The sequence below is a fragment of the Salvelinus sp. IW2-2015 genome, linkage group LG9 (genome assembly GCF_002910315.2).
Source record: "Salvelinus sp. IW2-2015 linkage group LG9, ASM291031v2, whole genome shotgun sequence".
NCBI lineage: Eukaryota > Metazoa > Chordata > Actinopteri > Salmoniformes > Salmonidae > Salvelinus > Salvelinus sp. IW2-2015.
This window is the reverse complement of record NC_036849.1, coordinates 22182228-22204057: the sequence shown is the minus strand read 5'-3', so window position 1 is coordinate 22204057 and position 21830 is coordinate 22182228. Positions and strand designations below refer to the sequence as shown.

At 43.9% G+C, this 21830-nt stretch overlaps 1 long non-coding RNA gene across 1 annotated transcript; it reads left to right on the top strand.

Moving 5' to 3' along the window:
- Positions 1 to 3488: 3488 nt before the first annotated feature.
- On the top strand, positions 3489 to 7592 carry LOC139028207 (uncharacterized). Its single transcript, XR_011480398.1, has 2 exons — positions 3489 to 6581; positions 6725 to 7592. It is a non-coding gene; the product is annotated as an uncharacterized lncRNA (long non-coding RNA).
- Positions 7593 to 21830: the final 14238 nt, after the last annotated feature.

Here is a 21830-nt window from a genome sequence, read left to right as displayed (position 1 = left end):
GCACAATGGACGTCGTACTGACCTCTTTCCAAGCCTTGGTTCAGCCAGTAATATATCGCCGGTCATGTTTTTACCCGTTATAGGTGTTAAAAACATCATAAGGTAGTTAATTTAAACCGTTTTATAGCAATTTATATCCGTTTAGTGCGATTTTGATTCATTTATTTGTGACGCCCTTCCATGAGCTGGGCACGTTTCCTGTACATACCGAACGTTAGTGGCCATTTCGACGGGACAAGAGGACATCTTTCGACCAAAAGACGATTAGACCGGAGAAAGGATACATTGCCCAAGATTCTGATGGAAGAACAGCTCATAGTAAGAACTATTTATGATGATAAATCGCTGTTCTGTTGAAAAATGTTAAACGCATATTTCGCCATTTTGTTTGTGTAGCTTCGCTTTGGCGGACCCGGTATTGCACAGTAAGGATAATTTTAGAAATGTAAGTCAGCGATTGCATTAAGAACTAATTTGTCTTTCGATTCCTGTCAACCCTGTATTTTTTAGTCAAGTTATATGATTAGTTATCGATTAGACTAGATCACTCTCAAAGATGGCGCCCGACATTTTCAGGCCAGTTTTGCTACATTTTTCATTGTATAACCACGTTTTTTTGTGGCTAAATATGCACATTTTCGACAAACTCTATATGTATGTTGTAATATGATGTTACAGGAGTGTCATCGGAAGAATTCTGAGAAGGTTAGTGAAAAATTAAATATATTTTGGTGATCATAACGTTATCGCTCCCGTTGCCTTGAATTCATGCTGGGTAACGTTTGCACATGTGGTATGCTAATATAACGATTTATTGTGTTTTCGCTGTAAACGCTTAGAAAATCTGAAATATTGTCTGAATTCACAAGATCTGTGTCTTTTCCATTGCTATGCTTTGTCTATTTTTATAAATGTTTTATGATGAGTAAATTGGTAATACACGTTGCTCTCTGTATTTATTCTAGTCGAGTTGTGATGGTGGGTGCAATTGTAAACTATGATTTCTACCTGAAATATGCACATTTTTCTAACAAAAACTATCCTATACAATAATATGTTATCAGACTGTCATCTGATGAGGTTTTTTCTTGGTTAGTGGCTATCAATATCTTTATTTGGCCGAATTGGTGATAGCTACTGGTGGAGAGAAAAATGGTGGACAAAGAAAATGGTGTCTTTTGCTAACGTGGTTAGCTAATAGATTTACATATTGTGTCTTCCCTGTAAAACATTTTAAAATCAGAAATGATTGCTGGATTCACAAGAAGTGGTCTTTCATCTGGTATCTTGGACTTGTGATTGAATGATATTTAGATGCTACTATTTACTTGTGACGCTATGCTAGCTATGCTATTCAGCTTTTTTACTGGTGGGGGGGTGGGGGTGCTCCCGGATCCGGGTTTCTGAGGCGGTAGAAGTTAAGACATGCCTTTTACAGTAGCTAGCTAACATGATTGCTAATTCTTTTTATTCAAAACAGTTTCGAACAGGAACAAAGTGACAGGAGAAGTCAGCATAAGGGCTTACTCTATAGGTCCATGAGTAAAAATGAGAAACCACACAGTTTGAGTGTAGGTTGAAAAGTCAGCTGTTTGTGCACACTACATGCGGTTACACAGTCAGAGATGAAGCCTCGTCTTAGACTAAGAAGTTCCTGTCAATGGAGATCTGCATTAAGAGGCATTGCTTAGTCTAGCGACAAACGCGGGACATCTGGAACCACGGTGGGCCACCAAAAGTATTGTTGCACAAGGCCAGTGTCCGACAGGAGCCAGGGTGGCAGGCAAGCCTGGAGGAATGAGCCCATTCCAAGACCGGGGATCTGGCAGCGTCTGGGACAAACATCTGGTTAGCCGGGCCCCCAGCTAACCGGGTGAACAACAGGGCCCATTGAGCTTGCCTGGAGTTGAGATGCTTTGGCGGTGCAGAGACATTCTTGTGAGGTTCTTGTGATCCGTCCACACTATGAATGGAAGTTCTGCCCCTCCTAACCAGTGTCTCCCTTCTCCAAGGCCATCTTCACCACAAGTAGTTCTCGGTTCCCCAAGTCATAATCCTCTCCGTGGCGTTAAGCGATAGGAGAAGAAGGCGCAGGGATGCAGCTTAACCTCTCTAGGGTATGTGGGACGGTAGCGTCCCACCTCGTCAACAGCCAGTGAAACTGCAGGGCGCCAATTCAAAACAACAGAAATCCATAATTTAAATTCCTCAAGCATACGAATATTTTACACCATTTTAAAGCTACACTTGTTGTAAATCCAGCCAAAGTGTCCGATTTCAAAAAGGTTTTACGACGAAAGCACAACAAACGATTATGTTAGGTATGAGCCAAGTCACAGAAAAAGCAGCCATTTTTCCAGCTAAAGAGATCATTAACAAAAAGCAGAAATAGAGATTAAATTAATCACTAACCTTTGATAATCTTCATCAGATGACACTCATAGGACTTCATGTTACACAATACATGTATTTTTTGTTCGGTAAAGTTCATATTTATATCCAAAAATCTGAGTTTAGGCAAGACACTACTGTATCACTTGGCAAAAAGCCTGAGAAAATGCAGAGCGCCAAATTAGAATTATTTACTATGAAAATTACTATAAAATCAAACTTTCATTAAATCACACATGAAAGATACCAAATTAAAGCTACACTGGTTGTGAATCCAGCCAACATGTCAGAATTCAAATAGGCTTTTCAGCGAAAGCATACGTTGCTATTATCTAAGCATAGCACTTATAGTAAACAAAAGAGAGAAAACATTTCAAACCAGCAGGCGCGACACAAAACGCAGAAATAAAAATATAATTCATGCCTTACCTTTGACGAGCTTCTGTTGTTGGTACTCCAATAGTCCCATAAACATCACAAATGGTCCTTTTGTTCGATTAATTCCGTCGATATATATCCAAAATGTCCATTTATTTGGCGCGTTTGATCCAAAAAACACAGGTCCAAACTTGCTCAAACATGACGCCAAAATATATCAAAGGTTACCTGTAAACTTTGCCAAAAAATGTCAAACTACTTTTGTAATATAACTTTAGGTATTTTTTAACGTTAATAATCGATAAAATTGAAGACGGGATGATCTGTGTTCAATACAGGACTAAAACGAAATGTTGCATGCCTTCTGTTTGATTGAAGCGCATGTACAGGACACCTGGACTGCCTCGACTTCAAGATGGCCGTATTTCTTCATTACACAAAGGAATAACCTCAACCTATTTCTCATGAATGTTGACATCTAGTGGAAGCCGTAGGAACTGCAAGCGATTTGCTTAGAAATCTGGTTTCCCAATGAAAACTCATTGAAAAGACAGTGACCTCCAAAAAAAATTATCTGAATGGTTTGTCCTCGGGGTTTCGCCTGCTAAATAAGTTCTGTTATACTCACAGACATGATTCAAACAGTTTTAGAAACTTCAGAGTGTTTTCTATCCAAATCYWCTAATATGCATATCTTATCTCCTGGGGATGAGTAACTGGCAGTTGAATTTGGGTATGCTTTTCATCCAAACGTGAAAATGCTGCCCCCTACCCTAGAGAAGTTAAAGTACAGGGCAGAATACTGGGATAGAACAGCCCCCACTCCAACATCCAAAGCGTCTACTTCCACCACGAACTGACGGGATGAGTCCGTATGGATCAATATGGGAGCTGTGGTGAAGCGGTAGCGAAAACGGCGATAGAAATAGGCAAATTCTAAGAAGCATTGCAGCTACACTCTGGACGTGGGTTGGGGCCAATTCACCACCGCTCTCACCTTTCCCGGATCCACCTGCACATTCCCAGCAGCAATGATGTATCCAAGGAAGGAGATGGTGGAGCGATGGAACTCACATTTTTCGGCTTCGACAAACAGCTGGTTCTCCAGGTGATGCTGGAGGACTTGTCGGACGTGAAGAACGTGTTCTTGAGCCGAGCGGGAAAAGATGAGGATGTCGTCGAGGTAGACGAACGCGAACCAGTTCAACATATCCTGAAGAACGTCATTAACCAGGGCCTGGAACACAGCAGGAGCATTGGTCAAACCGAATGGCATTACCAGGTATTCATAGTGTCCACTATTAGTGTTGAAGGCTGTCTTCCACTCGTCAYCTTCCTGTATCCGTACGAGGTGGTAGGCATTCCACAGGTCTAACTTAGAGAAGATAGTGGCCCCCTGGAGCGGCTCGAAAGCCGAGGCGATGAGTKGTAGTGGGTAGCGGTTCTTATCCGTGATGTTATTGAGGCCCCAGTAGTCAATGCACAGGCGCAGGGTTTTGTCCTTCTTCTCCACAAAGAAGAACCGTGTGCCGGCGGGGAGGCAGAAGGACAGATACCCCCTGCAGACAGGAAATCCTYGTTCTGGGGCAGGCTGCACCGACTTCAGTCAATGGGTGTGGCAGAATGGGCTCCAGCCCACGGTAGTGCCAGCAGTCCAGATGATAAGGGGATTGTGGAGCTGGAGCCAAGAAATTCCCAATACTACGGGAACCTGAGGAGACTTGATGAGCATAAACTGTATAGACTCACTGTGGTTCCCGGACACGCAGGTGGATAGGAGTAGTATTGTGGGTGACCCTTTCTATAGAGCGATCATCTAGTGCTCTAACGTCCAGGGGGCTGGAGAGGGGCTGAGTGGGGATACCCAGCTCAGACACCAGGGTGGCGTCCATGAAACTCGTGTCAGTCCCAGAGTCAATGAGAACCCCGAGAGATTTAGACTGGTCGCACCACAGCAGGATGGCATGGAGAGGGGTGCGAGTAAGGGGAGAAGAAAAAGGATCTGTATGGCCCAGCAGAGTACCTACTTATGAGCCTGGTCTCTAGAAAAAGGACAGGTAGAACATAATGACCGGCAGTTCCGCAATACAGACAACTCTGGGTTTTAAGTCTGTGTAAGCGTTCGGCTGGAGACAGCCTAGCTCTGCCAAGTTGAATCGGCTCCGAAAAAGGCGAGTCGGCAGACCTCCTCTCCCTCCTACATTCCCGTAGCTGCCCATCAAGCCGGATGGTCAAGGTAATGAGTGAATCAAGAGCCGTAGGCAGCTCCCAGGCTGCAAACTCGTCCTTAATCTCCTCTGATAATCCATGAAGGAATGTGTCGAACAGGGATTYAGGTTCCAGGCACTCTATGCCGCCAACGTGTGGAAATCAACCACATAGTCCGTCACACTGTGGGAGTCCTGGCGAAGCTGGAGTAACTTCCGGGCAGCATCTCTCCCGGACAATGGAGAATCGAAAACCCTTTTCACCTCAGCCACGAACTCCTCCAGGCTGAAACACGCGGCAGATTGATGTTCCYACATCGCCGTAGCCCAGGTGGGAGCCCTCCCGTACATTAGCATTATGAGACAGGCTACCTTCGAGCGGTCCAAGGGGAAGGATGAGGGCTTCAGCTCGAAGATGAGGGAACACTGGGAGAGAAATGCCCAACAGGTTCCTGACCCTCCAGCGAAGCGTTCCGGAGGAGGTAAGCAGGGTTCTCGGGAAGCCGGGGTGGCCTGGAGAGACGCACTGCTGACAGCGGTGTTACTGGGGGGCTGGAAGGCTACTGCCATGGCCGGCTGCCTTACAGATAATCCGGGGAATTGCTCCTGCAATGTATTCAAGGCACAGTCATGGCATTCTGCTAAGGTCTGGAATCCGTCCAGAAGACCTTGAAGTAACTCCTTGTGTCTCCCAATGGTGGCTCCTTGAGAGKAGATTGCGTTGCGGAGCTGGTCCGAGTCTGGTGGGTCAGTCATGGCCAATTCGTACTATCAGACCTCAGGATAAGACCCAGATGCAGACAGTTCGATGTAACAAAAGTTTATTACAAAAACAGGGGGCAGGCAAACAACAGGTCAAGGGCAGACAGAGGTCAGTAATCCAGAGCAGAGTCCGAAAGGTACAGAACGGCAGGCATGCTCAGGGTCAGGGCAGACAGAATGGTTAAAACCGGTAAAACAAGAAACAGGGACTAGAGCGAAAACCAGAGTACGGGAAAAATGCTGGTAGGCTTGACGAGACAAGACAAACTGGCAACAGACAAACAGAGAACACAGGTATAAATACACAGGGGATAATGGGGAAAATGGGTGACACCTGGAGGGGGGTGGAGACAAGCGCAAAGACAGGTGAAACAGATCAGGGTGTGGCAGATGTTATAGTCTAATCATTTTCTTTTTATATCCCCATGTACGTTGTACTGAAGCCCTCTGAGCCAGTAACAATGACACAACATCACTGTTCATGTGTTGCTGGCACTGCATTATGCAACCACACAGTTGCATTATTATTCCAGTGTGCACGCTATTCCCAGATGTGAWCACCTGTCGTCATACCTGTGCATAGCTGCACAGAGGCCAAGCAGCAGTGGCATAAGCCAAGGACTATGGTATGTTTTAATTGCTATACCACATACTGTATCAACATCATATGGTTATAATCACATCATAATGCTAAGAAATGATTTAATGAAAACTTAAATTGTCTCACGAATAGATTAAAATAGTGCCCTTGTACTGTCTTTTTACAGGGTCTGAAACCTGGGCCCATAGGCAAAATGACCATCACCAAGCCCACTAAAAGCACAAGGCAGAAGGAGGGATTAGGTGAGTATTCCCTAATAGCCAGTATAGTAGGTAGTAGCTGGTCATGTYCTATTACACTTTACCTATATAAAATGATTTAATTTCAGGTGGTTTCAAGTACATTGTTTAGATTGGCTAACCAAAGTGGCTGCTTTTCTTTGCAGAAGTACCCTTCTTGGACCGCTCCCTGACCTCTCAGTTCTCCAGATAGAAGAGGCATACAAATAACTTTAACTCTCTATCCAAGCCATTGATTTGCCACATAGGGAAGTCTGCTGAAAAGCTTTTAGTCGACTCCCACTTTGGAAAGGTACAGGTGGGGAACCTCCTGTCTTACCAGCAGCCTCCAGAAACCAAGACTGACCTCGTCACGGTTCCGAGAGGCTTGCCATGTGAGAGGGCTGACATCCGCAGGCAATCTAGCTGAAAGGATCCTCTAAGACACAGCACCAAAAGCTGACATGTAGAGAGGACTGGAGATGGAGATAAGCAGCCAATGACTACTGCAAGATGCAGAATGTCAACTTCTCACCCTGTGGCCGCATCATACATCCTGACGTCCCTTGGCTTCCCTCTTCTCCTGATGGCCTGGTCTACGACCCTCTCGAGCATCCACCCTTTGGCCTAGTTGAGATTAAGAACCCGAATTTAAAGGGTTTTGTGGATTGCAAGTACGTTCACATGCAAAACAGTGAACCTTCCCTGAAGAGGCAGCATGCCTACTACTGGCAAGTTCAAGGTCATCTCTACATCACTGGGTTGGAGTGGTGTTACTTTGTTGTCTGTGCGCATGAGGACATTCTGGTCAAGAGAATACATAGAGACCAAGTGGTGTTCTCACTAGTTAGAGAGAAGGGTGACTGGTACTACTTATATGTGTACATGCAAATGTTCTTAGGCAGGGAAGACTAAAAAAATACGGACAGGCTCCTTTATCTTTCAATTAATGAAAGAGAAACAATCCAAAAAATGCAATGAATTAATAAATAAATAATTGAAAATAATTCAGTAAAAGAAATTCTGTTCTGTTGACACTGTAAATAAAATGTTGCATTATTCAATATGTAATATGTTTTAGAAGTAAAGTTTGATATAACAATACTAGGGCTAGGTTTAGGGCTAGGTGTAACCACCTTGTGAAGGATCTGTGCATCTGATCCCACAAATCGCTGCAGCCCAAAACGACTTCTCACAGTCAACTCCTCTACTTTGTTCCGTAGGTCCTCAATCTCTCTCTGCATTTCTTCCCTCTCAATCAAAACCAGGTTAACTGCAGCGGGCCCAGGCACTGCACAGTAGTCGTGGTCATGGTAGCTATCCATCTTTTCATCCTCTCCATCTTCAACATGGTTGTACTCTACACATCCAGTCCTTGGTCTTTCCCTTCTTTCCCAAACACTTGCTCTTGCTTGGACATGGTAGTTATTCCACTGGAATAGCAAAGGTACTGCTCCCTTCTTCAGACGTCGACGCCCACTAGAAGGTTCAATGAAATCATGTGGTAAATAGTGTCTACCACACACCTTGGAGTGACTTGTGACGGTGAAGTTTTCAATGCGAATATTGATGACCCATTTTGCTATCTTAGCTCAGGATCAYTGGGAAATTAGTGAAAACTCAAGTATTTTGCTGAGGAGGTACACAACGGAACGGAGCAATATTCCGTAGAGATGACCTCTCACCTCATAAACTTGATGTTACTCTTCTTCATTTCCTAACTTTCAATAAAGATGCCACACCAACTAATAACGTTAACGTTAGCACTAACGTTAGCTAGGTACTGGTAGCTAACATTTGCTAGCTAAAGAGACAGAAAAAGAACATGGAACACAATAATCGAATTACAAAAATCACTAACTGAACGGATAAACACAATTTTCAACAAGAATGATAAAAAAATGCTATAGAAATATGATTATATTCATATACTGAAGTAATGATAAAAATGAGCGACTTCGAGGCTAGTATGGCTACAATCAGGCTGACAGGATGGGATCGGGAGAGGAAGCTATGTATCGGGTTGTCACGATGGTCGTAATGATGAGACCAAGGCGCAGCGTGAGTAGAGTTCCACATAATTTTAATCAACTGAAACTCACCTAACAAAACGACAAACAACCAACCGAAACGTGAAGCTACAGGTGTGCACTCAGGCAACTCAATGTAGACAAGATCCCACAACACAAACGAGGAAAATGGCTACCTAAATATGATCCCCAATCAGAGACAACGATAAATAGCTGTCTCTGATTGGGAACCATATCAGGCCAACATAGACATACAAAACCCCTAGACATACAACACCCCTAGACATACAACACCCCTAGACATACAAAACCCCTAGACATACAAAAACCCTAGACATACAAACTAGCATACCCACCCTAGTCACACCCTGACCTAACCAAAATATATAGAAAAACAGAGATATCTAAGGTCAGGGCGTGACACGGGTAGAAATTTGAGCAGAAGTGGGCGTTGCAACGTTGTGCAAAAGGACCATTGCATGAGCCACATCAGTTAGCATAATTTGAATTAACATTCTACATTACCATGGAAAGTATTGCATCACAATACCAGACAGCCATTGCAAGTGTACCCATGAGTTTACCAGCGTTAGAGGTTCCAAGTCCGTTCTATTCATTATATTTCTATGGGCTGCAGAGTAAAGCTGTTCTTCTCTTTGTTGTAATCATGAAAATGATGAAAATTATGAATGTTAGGTGGTGATGTAAATGATTACATCCCTTATTTTGACCATTTTCAAATACAGTACTTGTATTCAGTGGGGTCCTATTTTGAACATGCCAGCAGTGACATCAGTGTGTAAATAACTTCTAAGCGTTGCATATGAATATGTGCATCGTCAAACCTGACCACTTGAGAAGAGATACCCTCCCGAGGAGGACTTGAGGTCTGTTGTGCTCTGGAAAATTGTCAGTATGGAAATGATCGATCTGCCTGATAATGGGAAGAGCCAGGTTAAGCTGGCCTCCGTCCGTGGCTTTAACATCAATAACAAGGAKGAATGCCTAGTATTAGAGGGGAACTTTCGAGGAGCCCCGCCAGGAAGGCTTGAATGGATGCCAGACCCAAATAGACCACTAATTCCCCATGGAGACGGGCCCACAACCTCAGAGCCAAGCAGAGACCAGCAGGCCTCCTGTGCTGTTCTGTGCAGGGGCACAACTTTCACTGGGGACGGGGGTACATGTACCCCCCCCCCCACATTCTGAAATTGCATTTTTGTTCCCCGCCAGTTTTATCATTGGAATGCGATACAAAACGAGGCAACGGTGTGCTTTAGGACCATGCGGACGCCTCCAAGCAGTCGGGTAGGCTGTTTSGAGTCTTAATCCGACTGGATAAATCTTTTTTTAAATAATTTATGTCCACCCAACTTCTAAAACTAAAGTTGTGGCCCTGGTTATGTGTATCCCGTTGCCCTACCACCATGTAGCCATGCCCTTCCCAAACGTAGAGGGCCTTCACACTTACTAGACTTTTCACAAAAATACCATCGGCCACACATATACTGCAATGTAAACTTGTGAACTTGTCTCAACCGCTACCTCCGGAGGAAGCGCATGACACCCGCCCAACAGTTGCCTCCCTCTAAGCAGGGCCATGTAAACATAAATGTCTCGTTGAGCGAACGCTCTTACAGTAAACATTTTAATAAAATAGCAATGTTTTTGAAACAGCTGAAATGTACAGACATTTTCCTTATTTTTGAGACTTGTTTATAGATTTCCTAACATGCAATTGTAGTAACAGCCTGTTACATTCTAAAATTGTCACTGTGGTTTAAAAACTCATGTTTGTTTTGTTTGTTGCTTGATTGCATTGAGCCACAGAAGTCCAGGCAAGAAGCAACTCCCCAGGGAATTATCACCATTTTTAGTTGCAATTTGCTTTTACCTCATATAAAGACTTGTATGATATTGATAAAATGAAGCCTGGCTTGTTCTAAGGTAACTTTAATACAGTAGCTACTGTAAGCCTAAGAGCTCCTGTCTAGCTACAGTTCAGGTAAATGTCACCATTTAGCTACAGCCAGCACATTTGTGAGGATGCAGACATTATTTTACCTTGCTAGCTAACCTTACCTAGCTGTGTAGCCTATTTTATAATATGTGGGAATACGTCCATATATACTGAACAAATATATAAACTGTAATGGTGTTCCTCTTCCTCCGAAGAGGAGGAGCATGGATTGAACCAAGGCGCAGCGTTGTGATAAGACATGATAATTTATTAAACAAAACAGACGAAGACGAAAACGAACTATWCTTGATATAACTAACAAAACAACAAACGATGTAGACAGACCTGGACGTAAGAACTTACATGTAACACGAAGAACGCACGAACAGGGAAATGACTACATAAAAACCGAACGAACAAAATGAACAAAATGAACAAACAAACCGAAACAGTCCCGTATGGTGCAACATAGACAGACACTGACACAGGAGACAACCACCCACAAACAAACACTGTGAAACTACCTACCTTAATATGATTCTCAATCAGAGGAGATGAAAACCACCTGCCTCTAATTGAGAACCATATTAGGTACCCATTAACCAACATAGAAACAGAAAACATAGACTGCCCACCCAAACTCACGTCCTGACCAACTAACACATACAAAACTAACAGAAAACAGGTCAGGAACGTGACATAAACGCAACACGCAACAATTTCAACGATTTTACTGAGTTACAGTTCATGTAAGGAAATCAGTCAATTTAAATAAATTCATTAGGCCCTAATCTATGGATTTCACATGAATGGATACGGGCGTAGCCATGGGTGGACCTGGGAGTGCATAGGCCCACCCACTTGTGGGCCAGGCTCACCCACTGGGGATCCAGGCCCACCCACTGGGGAGCCAGGCCCACCCACTGGGGAGCCAGGCCCAGACAGTCAGAATACATTTTCCCCTAAATAAGGGCTTTAGTACAGACAGAAATACTCCCCAGTTTCATCAGCTGTCCAGGTGGCTGGTCTCAGACGATCCCGCAGGTGAAGAAGCTGGATGTGGAGGTGATGGGCTGGCGTGGTTTCATGTGGCCTGCAGTTGTGAGACCAGATGGACGTACTGCCAAATTCTCTAAAACAACGTTGGAGGCGCCTTATGGTAGAGAAATTATCATTAAATTATCTGGAAACAGCTCTAAAACTTGAGACATCTGTGGCATTGTGTTGTGTGTCAAAACTGCACCTTTTAGTGGCCTTTTATTGTCCCCAGAACAAGGTGCACCTGCTTAATGATCATGCTGTTTAATCGCCACTCCGCCAGAGTTTGTCACCGCCTCTTCCTGCTGGGATGCATGTATGTATAGTGAAATGTACTAACAGTGTCTATGAGCTACCGTTCAATGAGTAAGCTCTTTCAGTATATCGAAATATCAGCAAACTCAATGATATCAAATAAGAAAATAGGAATGACCGGCATACAAAAAAGGTACATAATATATATATTTTAGTTATACAATTTGATTCATTTTGTGCCATCAGCTTATTATTCTTGGTTTCTCTGTGTCTGATGCTTGAGTTGCATTTCAGTAGTAGGCTATTCCTCAATGGGATGACTCTTTCAAACTGGAGGAACAGGTTGAAAGTGATACACGTTCTTCAGACACAGCCAGCCTAAATCAAGCATGACACTATTAGAATTCTAGAGTTAACATGTTTGAGTTAAAGCAAGAAATGGATTTGTCACTGTCTCCTTATTGTCTTCAGATGATTCATTCTATCAGCAGCCATTTTCCCCCTCTTTCTTTTTTGAACTTGAGCCAAMGCAAGCACAAGCAAGTCCTGTAGGATACATTTGATTGGCTGGTTTTAACAGTTTTCTTTCTTTCTGCTCACACATTGCAAAAACAGCCAAGTCACACCAGATCCACTGCAGTATTAGACGTTTGTCCACGTCCCCAGGACATTGGGAGATGCCTTGTGCATGCATGCAATTTCAATACCATCCAATACCATTCAATACTTACCTGCTTTCACTTCACCCATAGACATTTGTCCCACCCCTGGACAAACACTGACTACTGAATAGAGACTGTGAGATCTTGTTCTGCAAAAAATGCATATAATTTTTTTAAGATGTCTTGAAGAAAAAATACAAATGTATTTGAAAATTAAAGGACGTGGAAATATGTAAAATCTTTTAAAATGTTGGTTTTCCATTTTAAATGCGCCAACTTCAATCAGGTTTTGTTCATGGATGTGGTGCTTTGAAACAACTCTGTGGTAGAACTTTACAGAGGTGGAACCCCGTTAAACCCAGTGGCTTAAATCTTTTACTGGGCCCTGCATAGAGAAGGTGGGACAAGCGGAGAGAGCCTAAGCCCTTTGAACTGTGCCTTGTCTCTTCACCTTGGCAAACGTACAGACATCCCACACCCCCCTCCAATGCACTCTGGGTCATACTGAGTTCTCTGGGAGAATGTAGAAAGCTGAGATGCTGTCGATAAGGTGGTGCGAAGTGATGACACGATTGCGGAATCAGGCCCTCTAACGAGGCGTGGGCCACGGGTGAATGGGAACGTGTCGTTCAGAGAAGGTCACCTGGCATCTCAGTCGAGACGGAGACGAGCTGAGCTTGAGCTTGACTTTTCACCTACAAAGCCTGATTTGGATTGTTGCTTGTGAACTGAAATAAAATCTGATAAGCATCTACGGCTCATTCTATATTTTCAGACAGCTAAATATGTCTCTTTCAACAAAAGGATAACACCTCATCCACTTCTCTTCAATTTCCTCCAGACAGAGCCAGTAGCCTTCAGTGGACTGACCAGGGAGGAGAGACCCACTACTACGGTCAATAGTACAGTCATTAATGTTTATGAGATATCTCAGGAGTACAACCAGAGTACATCTAACATTCCAACACGGCCTCATCTTGTCTTAGCGTGATTCGAAACAAAGCGATAGCCCACTGGGAACAGATGTCAATTCAACGTCTATTCCATGTTAGTTCAACGTAACTTCATTGAAAATATGTGGAAAAAACGTTGATTCAACCAGTATGTGCCCAGCTGGAAGGAAAACAACAAAGACATTGATGACAGCTATATAACTGGAGTAAACAATAGGCCTATTTTATATCCTGTATTGCTGCATACCCACAGTTTGGATCTATCAAACATTTTAGTTTAATTAACTATTTTAAATTGATCCTCTGATGAACTTGCATTATACAATGTTTATTAAACACTTATATTGCAGAACCGTTTAAAGAGCGCAGAAACCACCGTGAACTAACATCGTCCCAAAGGGGCATACAGAATAGTTTGTTTTCATTTGTCGGTACATTCCAGCACCAGTCATTGCTTAACACCATACAGAGGGAGGAAGGGCTGAACCCCCCCCCCCCCCCCCCCCCCCCCCCCCCCCCATAGTAGTTTACATATAAACACCCTGAACATGCAGGTGGAAATAAGGGCCCATAAGGGTAAATAAATAGAATTCTGACCAACACACAAACAGTTGGATTTTTCAGACAGACTTGTACGTGAATCATCTCCTATCACTCAGCTTGACTCTACTTAACCTAACACTGACATATTTGTTAATATAACTCTTGATGAACCAGTAATTACTGAACACATTGCAACTTTGTTATCAGACATTTGATTCTATATAATACAGAATGATATTATGAACATCGTAATAATTTTGTATGAGAAGCAATAACGCATCAATACCAGTAAGACAAGCATTGGGTGAAAGAAGAACACATACAAGGATAAATTAAGTCTAGATGACAAAGCTCATCACTAAGCTAAGGACCCTGGGACTAAACACCTCCCTCTGCAACCGGATCCTGGACTTCCTGACGGGCTGCCCCCAAGTAGTAAGTGTAGGTAACAACACATCCGCCACGCTGATCCTCAACACGGGGGCCCCTCAGGGGTGCGTGCTCAGCTTCCTCCTGTACTCCTTGTTCACTCTGTACGGCCAGGCACGACTCCAACACCATCATCAAGTTTGCCGATGACACAACAACGATGAGATAGCCTATAGGAAGGAGGTCAGAGACCTGACTGTGTGGTGCCAGGACAACAGCCTCTCCCTCAACGTGATCAAGACAAAGGAGATGATTGTGGACTACAGGAAAAKGAGGAGCGAGCACGCCCCCATTCTCATYGACGTGGCTGTMGTGGAGCAGGTTGAGAGCTTCAAGTTCCTTGACATCAACATCACCAACAAACTAACATGGTCCATGCGCACCAAGACAGTCGTGAAGAGGGCACGACAAAACCTATTCCCCCTCAGGAGACTGAAAAGATTTGTCATGGGTCCTCAGATCGTCAAAATGTTTTACAGCTGCACCATCGAGGGCGTCCTGACCGGTTGCATCACTGGCTGGTATGGCAACTGCTCGGCCTCCGACCGCAAGGCACTACAGAGGGTAGTGCGTACGGCCCAGTACCTCACCGGGGCCAAGCTTCCTGCCATCCAGGACCTCTATACCAGGTGGTGTCAGACGAAGGCCCTAAAAATGTTCAAAGACTCCAGCCACCCTAGTCATAGACTGAGCTGCTACCGCACGGCAAGCGGTACCAAGGCACCAAGTCTAGGTTCAATAGGCTTCTAAAAAGCTTCTAACCCCAAGCTATAAGACCCCTGAACATCTAATTAAATGGCTACTCAGACTATTTGCATTGCCCCCCCCCCCCCCCCCCACACTGCTGCTACTCTCTGTTATTATCTATGCATAGTCACTTTAATAAATCTACCTACATGTACATATTACCTCAATTACCTCGACACCGGTGCCCCCGCACATTGACTTTGTACTGGTACCCCATGTATATAGCCCCACTATTATTATTTTACTGGTGCTTTTTAATTATTTGTTATTCTTATCTCATACTTTTTTTAGGTATTTTTTTTAAACTGCATTGTTGGTTAAGGGCTTGTAAGTATGCATTTCACTGTAAGGTCTACACTTGTTGCATTCAGCGCATGTGACAAATTTGATTTGATTTGAGATAAAAGTATTCACTCTCATGTTGTATGATCATAGACTTCTATCATAGATCATAGACAACTTTGAATCCCTTTTGGTAGGAGCTATCCTGGGTGCCTGTTTCTGCTCTCTAGCCAACTCCTTATGGAATTGTCATGTTTAGCTTGAAAATGACAATGACACTAACAATGACAATGACAACGACAATGGAGTAGGCAAAAGCACAAACAGATATGGGACCAGGCTAGGTAGGACCCACTCCACAACAAAACGACCATTGTTAACCGATACTCATATCAACTGGTTGATGGTCAATAAGCAAAAAATACCAAAACGTTCACGATACTCTGATGAGGATGAAGTTATTGTAAAGAGACCCTGGTCACTGGTGCAAAAGCACCACCGTCTGGTCTGGAGTGGAAGTTTCCCTCTCCAACATCTATTTACATACAGGAAGCCGATGACACTGTGTACTTACTTCCTGTTGTAGGGGGGAATCAGACAAAATAAACCTAGACTTCACTTCGCCAGAAGTGCAATGGAAAGTGCTCCTGAACTGCAATAATCAATTTCATTAACATTTCAATAAAATACATATCAGTTGATGTTTTTGAAAACAATCCCACACATGGCTTGGGGCAGCACTGATGTACTCCACTCTCTTCCAAAACCAGTAGATGGCAGCATAGACCAAAAAAGAGAAATTGGTTATCCTTGAATATTCTCAAAAGTCAAAACGATATGTCTTGACTTGCCCCTCCTGGTCTCCATCCTTTCATCTGCACCTCTGCAATTGTAAAGGCTTGAATATCAATGTGTATAGGCTTTTAAGATGTTTTATTCAAACAGAAATTATGAAATGCAAAGAAATACAGGCAACATGTCTATTGAACCAATGGCATCATTGAAAAGGGAGGCACCAGAGGGTGGTAGTCTTTACCTTGCTTTCTCAGAGCCTGGGCAGCACTGCTCTAATAGTCATGCCTGCATGGGATGAAAGGAGGTGAGGAAGAAGAGAGGAGTGGAGCTTACAAACTGTTGTCATCTGTTTGTAGAGGCTGTCCGAAACAAAATGGTAGGTACTGTTTTGTTTTACACCTCTCCAGTATCTTTTTCTACTCTATCAATTATGATGAGATAATACTGTATTGGCCTTGGTGATAAATCTATCAAGTTTATGAAAGTAAGCAAACTGATGTTAAGCTGAGCTATTGACATTGGTAAACAAATCCCTTGTGCACGACACAATCCACAAGGGCTGAATAAAGCCACATTTGATTACTTTCTGAGACTATAGTGAAAATATAATACAGCTGGACTTATTATGTAGCCATCGAACAAATCTATGAATCGTTGTATGACTAACCTTTTCCAATCATTGTTGAAAGACTTCCACAACATTGAAGGTAGTACACCTTTCAAACGGACTTTGTACGTCTATGGTCCTTTTTCATCTCTGTTGAATATTCTCAGGTTATAGAAGGGTCAACCCCATATTGTTTATCCCTTTTCACTGTGTTCCAACTTCAAATCTATCATATACAGCACAGGCCCGGCAAGAACATTGAAACACACATCTAATTGAGTTCACACATGTCACGTCTCCATTGTAGAAGTCTGAAGAAACTGTCTCTAAAAGTTGAAAAGATACCTCTGATGGATGTTACTCTCTATATGAAGAAATATTGACATCTAAGCAAGGTATTTCTCTGAGGTTCAGAAATGTCAGTCTCCTTTGACTCTGCCATTCATCTGTTCAACCCTGTCCCCTCCATGGTGAACCTCAAACAAATCTGCTGACATTGATCCTGCCTCCTCTGCAGACCTAATTTAATTTCAGTCCAGGAAGAGCTGACTATCTCTCCAGAATCTTGACAGACAATTGTATTTACTATTTTCTTTTCACAAGCCAATAAAGGACGAGCAGTTATTGCATCAGATTATATGAAAAACTGTTTAATGATTCCAATTTATAACTCTACACTGAATAATGATACAGTTAAGAGCTGACAGCCCATGATAAATGGGGCCTCATATAAAACATATTCAGAGTGAAGAATGGCTGGATATGAATTGCACACTGATACAAACTCATGATAAAGCACAGTAAGAGCCACTAGACGACTTAATAATGTGCTATTCATTTTGAAGTGATTTTGCTGGTTAATAAAAGAGCACAAATTAAAAATATATTTATTCTTGAAAGATGTTGGGGGGATATCTCTCCCCTCACACACCTACCCCTCCAATCTCACACTCCCCTTAGTTTGTAGCTGACGCTATTAAGTCCCTTTCAGTCCCCCTCCATCACGGCTGACTTTCAGAGCAGTACAGCATATCTGACTGAGTTTATTTAGATTATGTGTGATTTCCACCTCAGCATCCATCAGTAGCTTGTCTGCAGGGGGGACTCCAGAGCAGGCTGATATCACTAATGCTGTTGTTTGGGGAGGTGGCTGGCTTTGGAGTGCATAATGGTGACATCCAGTGCTATGACATACTGCCAGCAATGTAACCATCTATAGTAAATCCATACTACTACATTTGAAGAGGGTTGAGTGTGTGTAGCTTCCCACTGGGCAAAAACGTGGTTTCCACGTAATTTCAACCAAGAAAATGTAATGTGATGATGTTGAATCAAAGTGGAAAACTGATTGGATTTGCAAAAAGTAATCAAAGGAAGGGATTGTTGTATTTTTCTCACACAACTTTTAACCTTAACCCAATGTCAAATCAAGTCTGAAATGTTMAAATTGAAATGACTGACTTTAGAAGCCTGTGTAGCCCTTTACATTTGTACYCTTATATTGGTTGAAAATGGCAGATCTGGGCACTGATAAACACCTAAATTGGAACGCAGAGGCTGTACGGTAACATGCTATAGATGAGGTCAGAGCTCTGGCTCTGCGCTTCACAGCGCTGTATGGGTTCAATCAATCAATCACATTTATTTATAAAGCCCTTTTTACATCAGCAGATGTCACAAAGTGTTTATACAAAAACCCAGCCTAAAACCCCAAACAGCAAGCAATGCAGATGTAGAAGCACATTCTGACAGCAGTTCTGAACTTCAGCACCTCGTGCAACAAGAAATTGCCCCATCCCTCGACTTTAGCAAATGTTTTGTTGTCTGCGTAAAATGCTGTAAAATAAGAGGACTCTATGCCAAAATGTGCACTTCACATTTCCATATCATCAGTGTCGTGTATTGATGGACTCCAAGGGAAGCCAGGCCTCCATTAGTTTTTGCTAAAAATGTATGAAACAAACATTAAATAATTAATCTTTCGTCTCTCTGTGTTTCATAATTTTCCTTCAATTGGCAAGAGGCTGAAAGTATCTCACAGGCGAAAGCATCTGAGCGAGCAAAACAGAGTGTAGGTATTATCTGAGACTGTCTGGACCAAATGAGTATGATAGTATGATAGCCCATAGCATAGAATGGCGCAGAAGGAGATGGTCGCCGTTGTCACGACTTCCACCGAAGTCGGCTCCTCTCCTTGTTCGGGCGGCGTTTGGCGGTCGACGTCACCGGCCTTGTAGCCATCACCGCTCCATTTTTWATTTTTCCATTAGTTTTGTCTTGTTCCCCGCACACCTGGTTTACATTCCCTAATCACATTGTGTATATATATTCCTCTGTTCCYCCCATGTCCTTGTGTGGTATTGTTTTGTGTTACGTGTTTTATGTGATGCGCCAGGCTGGTTTTCCATGTTCCGTGTTTATTTCACGAAGTATGTTTATTTGGTTTTTGCTCTTTTTTTGCTCTTGTTTTTTCTCTTTGCCATTTGGCCATTTTTGCTGGAGGTTTGGACGCAGTTGCGTCCGTTTGCTGTTTGCTCCTGCCTAAATAAAGTGTGTGCCTGTTCACGACTCTCTGCTCTCCTGGGGTATCAGCCGGTTCTGGCTCCTTGGCATCAGAGTCAGACCGAGGCTCCTGCGGTGGACGAATGGTTCCGGCGCGCGGAGGAAACATGGGACGCCGCCCATGTCCACCTTCAGCGCGCCATGCTGCACCAGAAAGTGGGCGCAGACCGTCACCGCAGTGAAGCCCCGGTGTTCGCACTGGGGGATCGGGTCTCGCTCTCGACCTGAAACCTGCCCCTCCGCCTGCCCCTCCGCCTGCCCTGCCGGAAGCTGGGCCCGCAGTTTGTGGGGCCATTCAAAGTCCTGAGGAGAGTGAACGAGGTGTGTTACAGGTTACAGCTTCCCCCGATTACCGTATTAACCCCTCGTTCCATGTGTCTCTCCTCAGGCCGGTGGTGGTTGGTCCGCTCCAGGAGTCTGAGGTGCGGGAGATTCCTCCTCCCCTTCTGGACATCGAGGGGGCCCCGGCGTACTCCGTGCGTTCCATCCTGGATCCGAGGCGTCGGGCGAGGGGCCTTCAGTACCTCGTGGAGTGCGAGGGGTACGGTCCGGAGGAGAGGTGCTGGGTTCCGGACGTGTTGGACCCTGAACTGCTGCGGGAGTTCCACCGTCTCCGGCCGGGTCACCCTGCTCCTCGCGTGGGGGGAGGGGGGGGGGGGGGGTACTGTCACGACTTCCAGCGAAGTCGGCTCCTCTCCTTGTTCGGGCGGCGTTCGGCGGTCGGCGTCACCAGCCTTCTAGCCATTGCTGCTTCATTTTTCATTTTTCCATTTGTTTTGTCTTGTTCCCCGCACACCTGGTTTACATTCCCTAATCACATTGTGCATATATATTCCTCTGTTCCCCCTATGTCCTTGTGTGGTATTGCTTTGTGTTACGTGTTTTATGTGACGCGCCAGGCTGGTTTTCCGTGTTCCGTGTTAATTTCACGAAGTATGTTTATTTGGTAAACGATAGCTTTTGTGACTGTTTTCGCACTTTGCACTTTTGCCATTTTTGCTGGAGGTTTTGACGCAGTTGCGTCCATTTGCTGTTTGCTTCTGCCTAAATAAAGTGTGCGCCTTTTCACAACTCTCTGCTCTCCTGCACCTGACTTCCCTACCAGTACACACCCCCCGTGACAGCCGTTTTACGACCCTTTAACCAGTTGTGCTATTGTGTATGTTTTTTCGTATTATTTGTAAGTTATTTTGTACATAATGTTTCTGCCACCGTGTCTTATGACCGAATAGAGCTTCTAGATATCAGGACAGTGATTACTCACCCCATACTGGAGGAATACTTTATCTTCATTGAGTCGGACGGGAAGGATTTACTTAAGACGCCCAACAAGGCCCTCATCCCATCTTTCACAGGAGAAAGAGACGGCGGTATTGTGGACGAATATCCTGGTGCCTTGTTAGGATCCGTCGCCGAGAGGGTAATCTACCTTTACTGTCGGTCCTACTAGCCAACGTACAATCAATCGATAATAAAATAGACGAACTACAATCATGTATATCCTACCAACGGGACATTAAAACTGTAATATCATGTTTCACCGAGTCGTGGCTGAACGACGACATGAATAACATAGAGCTGGCGGGTTTTAAGCATTTTCGGCAGGATAGAACTGTGGCCTCTGGTAAGACAAGGGGTGGCGGTCTATGTATATTTGTAAACAACAGCTGGTGCACAAAATATAAGGAAGTGTCAAGGTTTTGCTTGTCTGAGGTAGAGTATCTCATGATAAGCTGTAGACCACACTATTTACCAAGAGAGTTTTCATCTGTATTTTTYGTAGCTGTCTACATACCACCACAAACCGATGCTGGCACTATGACCACACTCAATGAGCTGTATACGGCCATAAGTAAACAGGAAAACTCTCATCCAGAGGCGGCGCTCCTAGTGCCCGGGGAATTTAATGCAGGAAAACTCAAATCCGTTTTACCTAATTTCTAACAGCATGTTAAATGTGCAACCAGAGGGGAAAAAAACTCTAGACCACCTTTACTCCACACACAGAGACGTGTACAAAGCTCTCCCTCGCCCTCCATTTGGCAAATCTGACCATAATTCTATCCTCCTGATTCCTGCTTACAAACAAAAACTTAAGCAGGAAGCACCACTGACTCGGTCAATAAGAAAGTGGTCAGATGAAGCAGATGCTAAGCTGCAGGACAGTTTTGCTAGCACAGACTGGAATATGTTCAGGGATTCTTCCGAAGGCATTGAGGAGTACACCACATCAGTCACTGGCTTCATCAATAAGTGCATAGATGATGTCATCCCCACAGTGATCGTACGTACATACCCCAACCAGAAGTCATCGATTACAGGCAACATCCGCACTGAGCTAAAGGGTAGAGCTGCCACTTTCAAGCAGCGGGAACCCGGAAGCTTATAAGAAATCCCGCTATGCCCTCTG